The 13,117-nt window shown below is 46.5% G+C and overlaps 1 long non-coding RNA gene across 2 annotated transcripts in view; it reads left to right on the top strand.

Annotated features, from left to right (window-relative positions):
• Nucleotides 1–12,290: 12,290 nt before the first annotated feature.
• LOC106488683 (uncharacterized) overlaps nt 12,291–13,117 on the top strand; it is a 37,912-nt gene continuing 37,085 nt past the window's right edge. Inside the window, exon 1 of one of the 2 annotated variants that reach the window (XR_010885799.1) lies at nt 12,291–12,316. This is a non-coding gene — a long non-coding RNA (uncharacterized lncRNA). Of the gene's footprint in view, nt 12,317–12,637; nt 12,675–13,117 lie in introns of those variants that run through there. The other variant, XR_010885800.1, reaches the window with a different exon arrangement.

Raw genomic sequence — 13,117 nt, 5'->3', positions numbered from 1 at the left:
CGTGCACAAACTCTTATTGACGCACAAACGAACTGTGTTTTTTGAAGTATGGCATTGTTTTGTCTTCTGGGCTGCCTGGAGGTCTTCCAAGAGCACCTAACAAAAGCTTGGAGAAAGGATTCAAAACATCATGGAAAAAAAGTCTTTGCTAAGGACTTGAATGGTTTCTTGGTGTGTTGCCAGGTACCCAGGGGAGGTTGCAGGGAGCTAATGCAGCAGCTGCAAGCACCACGCAGGTACCTGGCTTCCCATGCTTATGCTGGGCAGCTGCTGCTGCTCTGCAGGCCACAGCAGGGACAAGCAGGGCCTGAGGGAGCCCCCAGTCCAGGGAGGGGGCTCAGCCCTCCCTCAAAGTGTTTTCGCATCTTCCAGTCAAGGCTCTTCCTTGGTTGCTTTATCGCCTTTCCCTCCACCCCCAAAATAATTATGGTTAATCAGAAATGAAGGAAACGTTTGTCCACTTAGAGATCAGTAAACTGAGCAGACAGAGAGATGCCCTGAGCAGAGCTGGTTTTAGCTCTTCTATTAACAGAAGACCCTCTTGTAGTGAACCAGCTTGCCTTCAGAAACAAAACCAACAGCTAATACCTGACGAACCCTGCTAGCCCTACAGCTGTACCCACGTTTGCAATTCAGTTCAAATACTCAGTTCAAACTCTGTAAGAATTTACTTTCTCTTTTGGAATTAAGTGAGGCTGCTGTGGACAGTTCTAATAGTTGGGCTCATTGTATGAATGGGTATATTCGGTGTCTGTACACATATGGAAACATATAGTATCACTGAATATGATTTTACCAGTACCTACCCTTTAAAGCCTCTTAGCTGTTTGTATATAGACATTTCAGTTGGTTTTGTCAAGAAGAGTATGTTAATGGTAAAGCAAAATATCACATGACTATGTGTGTAGTTACTTTGCTTTGTAAACCTGGAACTCACAAACCTTTCACTTAAAAAAAAGAACAAAACAAAAAAAACCCACCCAAATAGCTGAACTTTGGACCCCAGTCTGCAATGCAGGAGTTTATAGTGGTTGCAATTCATCTATGTACTGTGCCACTGGAAGACACTGTCCATCTGACTGAGAAGCCTCCCAGCCGTACAACGCATGTGGAGTAAGTTACAAGATGCAGATGTGCACAGCAACTCCAGCTGTCACTCTGCCAGGTAGACTCAACATGGCCAGCCCTAGCTGTGGAAATAGTGCTTAAAAATGCCTGTAACAGCTTCCCATAGCAGTATCTCTAGAGAACCCTTCTCCTCTAGGATTAAAATTGCCAATGGCTAGTAGTATATGTGAGGAAGGCCCAGCAAACACCTTTTAGCTGTTTCCCTTCTGAAAACACATATCCCATTGAACACAGCTGCCAAGATGACATTCATTTTTCACCGGTGACATTTTTCATGAATGCTACAGTTTGAAAGGAGCATATTTTTTGATCTGCTACCTCTCCCTCCCCTATCTGTCATAAATTGATTATAATCAATTGGCACTCATACAATGTGTCTTCTAACCAGCCAAGGATCTTTAAAATAGCTTCACTGACTTCCCCTCTCATTTTTCAGAGCAGGGATTTTGAAGGCAGAGGTGCTGATATGCCTTACTCAAGATCACATAGGAATCAGTGGTACAGATGCAGCTGGAACTGGGCACGAATCCTGTTGGTTAGCTTTCTACGCTAGGTTTTCCTCTGTGCTTACCTTAAGCATTTTCTCTCTTTCCATTTCTGTCTGACATCCTTTACTAGAAACCTGCTAATCTCCGGATTACACAAGGGAGCATATTTTCAGTCATAGGATGCTCACATGCTTCCCAGACCAGGGTGAACTTGAGTGCTGTGTGGCACGCTTGGTGCCTGTTACACCCGCACACATGCGTACACAAGCACCGGCTGAGACCTGAGCATCAGAGAATTGATTAGACCAAGAGAGGGGAGGACATGAGCCTGTGAATTACAGTAACAAGCAGGACTTCAAAGACATCGCACTTGCCACCTCTTAAATAAATGCATCCAAAAAACATCATTCCTCTCTCTCTAAAAAAAATAACATTCATCTATGTGCATTCTTCTCTGATGAGCTGTGTCCCCACCGAAATGGTAATCCTGCCACTTATCAGTAAACTGCTTTTTAGGAAGCCAGCAGGTGAGGAGTGTAAACAGGTTGTAGAGGAAGGTAACATGAGAGTAGGATGGGTGATTAGTTTTCAATGTCATTCCAACTATTCAGTGACTAAATAGCAGCTGTGAACAAAGGCAGCTGTAACAGGAAAAAGATTTTCCCAGCTCCTGAATGCTCCAAGAGATGCTAACTGTTCCTGAGTAAAACACCATAACTGGCTATAAACTAAATACTAATTATATAATTATCCCTAAAGCAGTGAGCTTTTCAAAGTCCCAGAAGGCGGTGAGCAGCTTAACTACCATTAGTAGTGTGAAAGCCTGCTACTTTATGACTGATACTGCTCAGTATCACTCACTCTTGTGGGTCTACCCTTGCTAGCTTTTCTTCTTGTCCCATGCATTTTGTTGAGCCTGTTTTCCCCGTTAAAATTCTCTCCCTGCTTCTTCTTGGCTGCTAGTTATCTCACAGCCACCTTTGTCTTTGAAAACCTCCTTGCCCCAAAAAAGAAATTTAACTTCATGAAGGCCTTTACTATTAAAATATCACTATGAATCTGTGAAAGAGAATATTCCAGACGTTAACAGCTCATGTCTTGGTGAGGACTTCAGCAATATTATAGTTAGAGAGTCTTTGCTATGAACTCTTGGATTTTTTCTTTGTCTGCAAGCCTGGCTTCTAATCCCAGCTTCGGGTTTGCAAATACCAGCCCTGCTTCTGGCTTGCAGGATAAATACAATGGAATTTTATTGCAGAATTTTTACTGAACAAAAGTCCATACTAGAGGCCTTCTGTTTTTCCCTAAATGTTCTAACCTTTCAGTTTGTTCCAAAGGCAGTTAAAAAGTAAAAAGGAACTAATTCAGAACCCCCTAATCAGTCTGGCAACAGTTTGGTCTGTGTGACTTTTTTTGATGTGCTTAATATATCCATTGCTGCAATTTCCAGAAAGCCACTGTCTTTGTGGTTCTATCCTTTTATTCATCCTTACGGCCTGCTGCCTTTCCTTCTTTGACACTCCTGCACAGTGCCCCGAAACTGGTCCCTGTGGGTTTGCAAACCCCCGGTTCCCCTGTGCGGGAGAACTGCCCAGGGGCTTGCCCTTCAGTCCAGCCACTGCTGTGACAGTCACCTACTCTCAGCCTGGCGCCCCTCACCTACAGCAGAAGATTATGCACAGTCAGGTGTTTTGGTTACATGGGCAAAAGAGAAAATAAGCCCATTTAAACAAATCCAAACCAAAAAGCTATGTCTGTTACTAGTGAAATTTCCAGTTTATCAATAACAGTTCTTCAGGCAGACATTTCTGGAAGTAGTCCATTGGTTTATTGGCCTCTTTATTTCATTTTGTCTGGAGAGTAGTAGTTCTGTGGGAATTTAAAAAAGGATAGAAAACACTTTCCTCAATGGCCTTCAAGTTTTCGGCAAAAGATTTGGAATCAGGTCTTACGTGCCAGAATGGCTGAGAGCAACTGGATGGTGGGACAGCACGCTCCTTGAGAGCTTTAGTATTTTGCATGTGAATCGGGGAAGCAGGATCACCATTCATATGGCACAAGTTTGAAAATGCTGTTGAAATTAAACTTTAAAAAAAAATGTACACAGCCAGTGGCGTAAGAGTTTTTCGTGACTGTATGCATGTAAATTTTCTGCATGTTTGTTTTGGTGACCGCAGCTGAGCTCCAGGGCTACGGTTTTGGGACATGTATAAATGCCATTGATTTTCAGTTACAGAGTGGGTATGTCGTCCTTTTGAATAGTTACACCAGTTATGTAACAACTAGGATCTATGTATTTAACATGCGCACTGAAAGTTTTTCTCTTCTGCAGAGAGAGAAGGGTTTGGATGTTTTTTGATTTTAAAATCATCAGTGAAGGCATGCTGATATATTTTAGGAATATCTCTGTCTTTGACTTGATTAGCTGTGATTTGATTCTCATTGAGGTTCAGTATGTGAAATCTCTAAAAGATTTAGACAACGCTGTCTATTTATATATTTTTACTACCCAGTATTCCTGATATCTGGTACTTCCCTTAGCAAGATGATATTTGCTTATCATATATATTTATTGTTTATGTAATATTAAGTTACATTTCTGACTTAAATGGATCATTATATACAGCTGTAAAGTTCCACAAAACAGCTCTGTGGTGTAAAATACCATAATGTAAATTACAGCATACTTATTACATGTTTCTTATATTGTGGACTATTTTCTCATACTACTGGAGTGTATTAAAATAGTAAGAAAGTGATTTATTTATTTTTTCTCATGCTATTATTTATAATTCCTAATGCCACGTGTTACATCCTGTTTCATAACCAGTCAGATACTCTGGTTAAATGTTAAGGAAGTCTTGAACAATTTGGTCACAAATGAGGACAGTTCTGATTAGATACACTGAGGGGAAAAAAAAAAAAAGACAAAATGCAGTCTCCTCTCCTGGATGCAACCTGACTACCAGAGTAGTTCCCACAGTACTACACAGATAGCTAGGTTCATTTTGGAGCATCCAGCTGTGAGGTGACACACTTAATGCACCAGTGGTCTGATCCAGTATAGAAAATCTTTGGGGCCTGATTCTCCAGTGCCTCTCACCTTGTGCAGTCATTTGTAGTGAACAGCCTGAATGCCTACACACTGTAAAACCAGAATATAAAATATTTTGCACTGCTTATCCTTCACTGCACACCTGTGATCACATAAGCAGGTGTAAGAGGTAAAACAGGCTTTACATTCCTAAGAGAATTTTATTTGTACACAATTTTGAGACTTTTTGTTTTCTTTAAAGATAAAATACATAGATGTACAAGTCTGATTCTTCTGGAAAGTAATCTTATGGGCATTACTATAGGAAACTCTCAGTACAACAGAATGTGCACACATTTAGGAGTGTGCAAGTCTAATAGTCAAAACACACATTAAGATGGGTGCTAAATCTACGCCTTTCTCCAGAAATTTAGATGTTGCTAGTTGGTTTAAAGTGTTCTTTTCTAAACTAGCAATCATTTCAGAAAAGGAGCTCCACTGCCAATTTTAAATCAATGATTGCCCTGTTACAAATACAAACGACACATCTTATTGCATTTAAGCCTACTCTCCTCTTTGTCTTTATGATAGTAATTTAGTGACATTAGAAACTGTGTTATTCTATGGAAGATGGGAAAGCAAGAAAACAGTTTTACATGAAAAATGCTCTACACAAAATTGTATATCAGAGATCACAAGTTAACAGAGCAGACTTTCTCGTAAGGAACGGTATCTCTCGCTAGGGATTTTCCTACTTCACTTAATTTCTGTTTGTTTTTGTTTTGTTTGTTTGCTTTTCTTGAAGGTACTATTTATTGCTTTAGTGCTGGATGGTAAACCTACTGCAACTGTCTTAAACTTTAAAAAGAGTCCCACCAATTTCTTTGCAGATTTAATATTAATAACTGCACCTTTACAGAAAAAAATTTTTGAATCCTGTAGCACAAGGGCTGATTATATCCAAAATTAGAGAGTTTCAGCAACAAAGGGAAATTGAGTCACCTTTTCAGTCCTTTTACAGCATTTTTTTCTTTTGTTTTCTTTTTAGGAGCACTGTGGAGATACTAATCTTAATAAAACAGCATATACAAATCCCTGTTCCTGTGCTACTGATAAGACACTAAGTGCTCAGTCCTGCTACAACTTACTCACAGGAACTGGCCTCTATTTTCAGAAGTCACAAATGATTCTGATTACCTCCATTTCTCAGTCGATCACCAGTTTTAGAAAATGGGGCTAGGTTTAAAAAATGAAGCACATCTGTTCTCGGAAAACCTGGTGCCATTTGAGGAACCACAATTTCTTCAGCTCTTAGGGCACCCAAAACTGCTAATCACTTTGAAAACTTTATGTTGCAGTCCTCCCTCAAACCGAATGTGCACGCTGTGCCCAGCACTGTGCCGTGCTGAGAGAATTGGATTACTTGGGGGGCTGGAAGTACCCTCTTTGCATGGTCCTAATGGTCAGCCCTGAATAATTAGCCCTAAGTAACACCCCTCTGAGCCATGCAAGAGACATTCCCGGGTCTCTGTATGTGAGTAAGCAAACCCATGTGGCTTCTCATCCTGCAAGTCCTTCCTCCACCACCACGTTCCCAGCAGTGGCTCTAGGGAGAACACCATTAATTAAATTGGTGGTGGGGTAAAGAGCCAAGAGAGAAAGGGGACAGCCAGAATATATGTGCGAGAATGGCAACGGGGATCCTGCACTGGTTCTCTGATTTTGGTAAGCATGAGTGAAGCTGGGATTTGAGGGTCTCTGCGCCCTAGCCTACAGCATTTCCTCGCCCTCTGTGTCATGACATATAAACTATGGTCTTAAGATGCTGTCGCTTGATTACTTATTTGGGGATCAAGAAAGGTATGTTTTTTTCTTATTAGGGTATAGCTGGAGAAGGCATACGATGTTTTCACGGTCTTTCCAGCATCATGGAGGCACAGGTAGGCTGAAAAGTTGGCTATGGAAATGGAACAGGCTGGAATGTATGTATTTATTAATCTGTTGGAATTTATTGAAAATTTTAGATAATGTCCAGTGTGGGATAAGGCTGAAATTTAAAAGAAATCTGGAACGTTGCTATTGGATTTGTGCCCAGGAAAGAAGCAAACCTAAATGAAGTGCTTTGGGGTTTAGGACCTCCTTCTTTCTTCTTTGAAGGGGGGTTGAGGGGTGGGCTTCAGATGCGAGCAGGTTTTAGAGATAGATTAGGGAGGATTTGCCCTAAATTGTAGCTTTGTAATCCCTGCACTGGGCCCACTTAACTGCCTGACATGTGAAAATATTGTGTTAGGGAAGTTCCAGCCTGCTTCTTAAATCCATCCTTGTGACTGTCTTTATTCATCTGTGTGTCCTGATAGATTATGCTTAATTTTATATATGTGAGTAATCTCACTGAAATCTAAGAGTTACTAATGGTAGTACAATAGATGAGTGTTGCTTGGGCCTTTAATCCAATATTAAAGCTGAAAACTTTTCACGGATTCTTGTAATATTTAATTTTTGCTCAGCATGGACAACTAAAAGCAGGTATCTTCACTTTTTCAACTGGCTTCATTTTCTTTCTTCCTTTCATATGCCTGCAGTAGTGTACAGAAGACCAGTCAACATTTAATTTAGTCAACATTTTCTATTTCTTGCAGATTTTGTACCCACCTTCTACTAAAAATAAACACATTCCTCCTTCACTTAATAAGACCTGTATGTGGTATCTAAACTACATTTAAGACTCTTAGTCATACTGCTGCAACACATTTCCATCACTTAGTTTGAGGAACCAGCTAACAAGAAACTGGATAAATGGCCCTATTCAGGGACACAACAGTGTACTTTAGATTCCATAAAAAGTTATTTGGATGTCTTTTTGAAATATCATAGCTGAGATTCTCTGCTGTCTCTAGAGGAAAGCAGACAGGACCTGTGTGGAAGCAGATTGCTTCAATTTAAATAACAGAGGCTTTTCCTCCTAGCAGAAGTCTGTGCGAGTAACACCCTAATTTTGCTATGGAGAAGCAGATAAGCCATTCTGAACATAAAAGACAAGAGTCTTGCCATACTTTGTCTGATTAAGGCCACATAGACTGTTCTAGTGCTGATACACTCTGATACGAAAACAGATGTTTTTAAGTTCCTAAGTAGTTTCTTCATTTTGATGTGGCTTTAAGGTTATCACAGTATCTTGATAATTAGATTACATTGGCACAAAGATAATGTTGTTTTACAGACTTGGGCCTTATTCTTCAGTGCAGTCATTTATACCCCTGAAATGTGGGAATAAACCATTTCCATGTGAGAAAGATAGTATTTTACACCTGTTCTTGTGAAAACTAGTGCACCAGCCTCAAAGCACCAGAAAAACGGAGTCCTCTGAACTTTCTAGGAGGATGAGGCAGGAAGGCACACATGGTAGGTAATGGAGAACAGTAGTGTAGGCATGAAGTCAGGGACAGCTGAAGACCGGGCAGCTCTGCACAAGCAGAATCAGAAGGATCTACCCATATGTTTTTTCTTGTGGAGCCAAGACTAAAAATGTAATAGTGAAAGTGGATCTGTGTGTAAACCACCTTTACTAAACAGGTTTATAGATAGGTTTATAAATAGATTTATAGATGCACACTGCTCTTTGTAAAGGCGAGTGATACATTTTATTCAAACACAGTGGCGTTCCGTGAATTCGGCTAGAACAGAACCAGACTCAAGCCTCCCCAGGGTCAGGAAACTGAAAGTTAGCCAGAGCTTTGCAAGTTTTAAATTAAAAAAAAAAAAAAAAAAAAAAAAAAAAAAAAAAAAAAGCAGCCTTTCTCTTTGTACAGTAGTCTACTTTTCATTGGATAAGTCACACTGAAAATTTTCTTTTGCGCTGTCTTTGGCTATTCAAGGAGGAAAACTTGCTTGAAGCCTTGTTCCCAGCTGTGTCCAACCCATGTGTACTAACATTCAACATCCTGTGTTCTCAAATACGTAGAGCTAAATAAGGATATGTCTTTAGGTTGTATTAAAAAGCATTTGTTTGACTGAAAATTTTGCCATGAGCCAATGTAGAAATGGTAACATCCTTCCTTTAAATAAATGAAAAAAAGCACAGAATGAATCCTCAACAATAAAAAATAAAAATGATTGTTAGCATTTAAAATTACTGTTTTTAGAGGTGTTTGGAAATAAGATGTTAGAGTCCTTAAGGGATGAAATGGCCTCATTATTTAAGAAAGAATCAAGTGCAGCTGGTACTAGGCCAGGGGGGCTTTTTTTTTTTTTTTTTTTTGTAATTCTCTGTCCTACTGAACACCTTCATCCTATTGCAGAAGTAGAAAAATACAGCTCCTGTGGAGAGCATAATACAATCTCATACCATTGTGCTTCTGATCTTAAATAAAATGCATCCGCATTTGGCTTTTTCTCTTTGCTCCAGACTCTTTTCAGACTCCACAACCTTAAGTCCTTTCTTGTTCTGAACTGCAAGGAACTTCAGCAAGACTGTAAGGAGAGTTGCCATCAAGCTAGAAGGGAAAGATGGGGCAGCGCATATGAGAAAAATAGGTGGGATTTGTATCAACAGAAAAGAGCTCTGAGGGATGTGGGGAGGACAGATATACTTCTGTCAGCCTAACCCAAAGAAGTTTGGAGGTAGCTCCCTAGGCTTGGGATTACCTGAGATAAAAAGGGGCTGTACACCCAACAATTTCATTATTTGTGTCAGGATCTAGGGTTGCCTGCCCTCAGAAGTGGGGTTTGCAACCGGCTAAGAGGGTGGGAACTGGAGACTTGTGCCTCTGATGACCAGTAAGAGAACTCGTGCAGAACTGGATGGGTCCAAAGCCTGGCAGCATAGTGTGAAACTTTGCTGTTCAACATTTGGGTACATTTTTCAGATGTCTGAATTTGATTGAGATGGGGCAAGTTTGGGGATTTCTGTGGGAGACCAGGGCAGGATGCAAGCAGGCTGCGGGCCGTTACCAGTCCAGCCTGCCTGGCTCGCTGCTGCTGGGCATCAAGCCAGTCCCGAAAGCCAGGCTGGCTCCTGGGCACCACAGGCCTGAAGCAGGTAAGAAAAGCTGTGGTAGGATGGAGTCCCATTCCTCACCCCCTCTGGCACCTCTCCTGTAGCAGGAGTTACAGGACTGAGTGGGGAAGGACTGACACTATCATGGCTCAGTTCTCAACAGTGCTGGCTAGTGCGGCTAGCACAAGGCAGCAGTGAGTTACCTGCACAGCTCCCTTCCCCCCCCCCCTCCCTGGGAGAAATTCCTACCATATAGGTGGGGAGGAAGCAAAAACATCTTTTTCCTTTTCCAGTCTTTTTTACAGCCCTCTCTCCCCAGTCTGATAGAGAGGTCTCACTGAATCAGCAGTTGTGAATATTAACAGTGCTGTTAATGGTTTGCATCTTCTGGCATCAAAGAGTAAAATCATTTAGGGACGCGCACGCACGCATGCGCACACACACACACTCTGAAAAGATCATATACAATAAGGCATCCAAGCAGAAGAAAAGGGTGTAATGCTCATGAATTCCAGATGATGACTTTTTAAATCCCTGAGAAGGCAGTGAAATTGTTTGATTGTTCTGTTAATTATTGGACTTGTCCCAGTATCAAATATTTGTAGAAGATAAGGCTTCCCTCGTGGAGATGAATAATAACCGAACTTACTCTTCTTTGAACAGTTTGGCTCAGGGTACGTAATTCTGCATTTCCCACTCTCCACTTACAAATCCCGTCTAGCCTGCCTCACCACTTTATAAAAGCACGTGTACAAAACAGTCAATTAAAAAATAAAAGACCCCGTAAGTAAACAAGAGAGAGATACCTTATTTGCAAAGCGCAAATGCGACTTTATTAATCAGAGCCAGTTCCCCGCTCCCTCCTTCCCCTCCGAGCTGCAGCTGCAAGATGCACCACTTCTCGCCTCTCCCTCCACGCCAGTGCACGGCGGGTGGCGGGCGTGCAAGCACGGCTGCATGCTACCAGGACGCATATTTGCTTGCAAGCTGCTGTTTTTAAGTGCAGAGGGAACAAACGCCGGCTGAGAGGCGCTCCCAGCCCCGGAGACACCCGCGGGGTCCCCGGGGCCCCCGGCGGGTCCCGCACCGGTGCCCGGCGGGCAGCGTGGGGGGAGCCCAGAGCCGCGGCAGCGCTCGGTGATGAGCGGCTGAGGAAAAAAAAAAAAAGGCAGAAATAAGGAAGAGGTAACGCCGAGGTGCAGGGGAGACGCAGGGACAGTCTCCCCCCCCGCGCTGTAGTTTGGGGGAAAGGTGACAGGAGGGAACTTCCCCGGCCTCCACCGCGTGCGGGGCGCGTATTTTAGGCTGCTGCGTCCGCAGAGGGGAGACCGCAGCTGCTTCAAGTGAGCGGGGGCGGCCGCGCCCCGGCCCCAGCCCCAGCCCCGGCCCCGGGCTGAGGTAACTCCGTAAGGCAGCGCCGCGGCGGGAGAGGCCGGGCCGGGCGGCTGCGCCCCCTCCGCGCCGTCCCGTTCCGTTCCCTCCCGCCCCGCCACCTCTCGCAGCACGGCACCGCGGAGCCCGCCGGTGCCGGCGGCAGCGACGGCGATTATTTTTAAACCCACCACCTCCTCCTAAAGAGCGTGTGGCCGCGCTTCCGCGCCGGCCCCCCAACCGCCGCGGCTGCCTCGGCGCTGCCTGCCCCTCCGCCTGTGGAGAGCGGCCAGAGACCCCCCCCCCCCAAACTTCAGTTTTGCTTTCGTTTTCCTGCGAGCGGCTCCTAAAAATACGCATGCGGGGGACCGCATCCAGCCGTGCACGCCGAAAATTAAGAAAGGAGGCTGAGGAAAGGCGCGGGGGGGGGGGGCGGAAATAATAAAATAAAAAGAAGAGGCCGGCCGCAGCGGCGGTTTCGGATGAGCCGTGTGTGCGCGCCGCGCGCTTGCACCGCTCTGACAGTTGCTGGCGTTACGGGAGGCTCCTGCGGGCGCACGGACACGCACAACTCTCGGATGTTTGCTCTTAGCAAATGGGGGGGGGACCTGCCCTGGAAGGGGGGGCTCAGGTAACGATTTCCCAGGGAGCAGCAGCAATTCCTGCTTTGTGAAGAAGTTGAGAAGAGGAGGGGAGGACTCGGTCCTCCCCCCTCCCTCCTTCCATCCCTCCTTGCCCCTCTCTGAATCGGACGCCCCCACCCCCCTCAGGGAGGCGATGGCGGCGGTGACCGTTACAGCGCACCGGGCGGGTAACGGTCGCGCCCCTGGCAGTCCGGCTCCACTGCCGGGCGGGGGGTGGGGGGGATCGGGAGAGACCTGAAGTGCGAGGGGGACTCCCGGCACCCCCCTCCCCGCGGCCGCCGCCTCGCCTTCCTCCTCCTCCTCCTTCCCGGGGTGTCTGCGGTGGCCAGACATCGCACAGAGAGCTTCTCCTCCCCCACTGTTCCCAGTCTCTCTCTCCCTCTTTTTTTTTTTTGCCTTTTGTTATTTGCACTCGCATTGTGTTGTTTGTCTGTGAAGCCGCCTCATGACCAGCAAAGGGATTTCACCTCGTCCTTGAGAGAAAGAGAGAGAGAGAGAGAAAGGGAAGGGGGGGGGAGGAGAGGAGGGGGGGGGAAAAGGAAGAGATCAACCAAATACCCATCTCCAGGTCCCTCCCCACATCGCTCCCTCTCCCCCACCCCAGCCAGTGTATCACTTAGCACCCCGCGCCCGGAGGAGACATTAAAGAGAGCGGGTAGGTGCGCGAACAGAACCGTTTTAACTTTGTTGTTTGTTGCCGGCGCGGGCAGCGGGCTGCTCCCGCGCCCCGGGGTCCCGCCGCGGCGGCCCGGCCAGGCGGGGAGGCGGCGCCGGGACCCCCGGCGGGGGCGGCGGCAGCCGCGGCGGCGGGCCGGGCTGGGCTGTCAGCGCGGCCGGGCCGCCCGCCGGGCGCTCGCACACCTCCCAAAGTTTGGCACGGCTCGTCCCGCCCCCTCCTCCCCGCGACGGCGGGCGGCGGGCAGCGCGGGGAGGCTGCGCTGCGCGCGGTGCCCGGGCATGGCTCGCCCCTGCGGATCCTGGCGGAGCGCGCAGACAGGAAGCTTTAAATTATTGTAATTGCCTCTACTTGCGTGCGGGCGTGAGCGCGGAGCGACCGCCGCAGCGCCGCTGCCGGGGTCGCGGGCAGGGGCCGCTTGCGGGGCGCTGCGCCGCGGCCCCCGCCGGCAGGGCGGGCGGGCGGGCGGGCGGGCAGCGGGGCCGGGCCGGGCCGGGGCGGGGTGCGGGTGTCGGTCCGCGGGGAGCCGGCCCGCTCGCACCGGGAGGGCGGCGGGACGAGGCTGTTTACATATTTCCGAGAGGCATGTTCCGTGCAGCTCGCACGGCTCGCCGCTCCTCGAGCGGGAGGGCGGCTCTCCGAAATAGATTAAACGCTCTCGCTTCACTCATTTCGGCTGCTTTCCTCTCAAAAAGAAAACAGGTCAGGGAGGAAGATCCTCTCCCAGCCAATGCCCGGCGTGCTGCGCTCGCTCCTCTCCCGCCCCCCCCCCCCCCAATC

This window comes from Apteryx mantelli, chromosome 1 (genome assembly GCF_036417845.1).
Source record: "Apteryx mantelli isolate bAptMan1 chromosome 1, bAptMan1.hap1, whole genome shotgun sequence".
In the NCBI taxonomy this organism is placed as follows: domain Eukaryota; kingdom Metazoa; phylum Chordata; class Aves; order Apterygiformes; family Apterygidae; genus Apteryx; species Apteryx mantelli.
Note: the sequence above shows the minus strand (reverse complement) of the source record. Positions and strands in the feature narration are given on the sequence as shown.